Consider the following 476-nt stretch of genomic DNA (forward strand, 5'->3'; position numbering starts at 1 on the left):
TTCGTGGCCTTCTTGATAGAAATGGCTTATGGTGGCCATGGACTTAGCAACATTTTGAGATCCAATCTTGGCCTGTTAGAGTATCTTGGTTGGGTTGCTATGGGCTGGTACGGCCTACTTGATAGGCAATGTTTCAACTCTTGGAAGCTTTCGTGGTTGCTAAGCACTGTTCGTGGCCTTCTTGATAGAAATGGCTTATGGTGGCCATGGACTTAGCAAAATTTTGAATTCTCCAACCAATCTTGGCCTGTTAGAGTATCTTGGTTGGGTTGCTATGGGCTGCTACGGCCTACTTGATAGGCAATGTTTCAACTCTTGGAAGCTTTCGTGGTTGTTTAGAACTGTCCATGGCCTTCTTGATAGAAATGGCTTATGGTGGCCATGGACTTAGCAACATTTTGAGATCCAATCTTGGCCTGTTAGAGTATATTGGTTGGGTTGCTATGGGCTGGTACGGCCTACTTGATAGGCAATGT

This window comes from Anopheles marshallii (genome assembly GCF_943734725.1).
Source record: "Anopheles marshallii chromosome X unlocalized genomic scaffold, idAnoMarsDA_429_01 X_unloc_274, whole genome shotgun sequence".
In the NCBI taxonomy this organism is placed as follows: domain Eukaryota; kingdom Metazoa; phylum Arthropoda; class Insecta; order Diptera; family Culicidae; genus Anopheles; species Anopheles marshallii.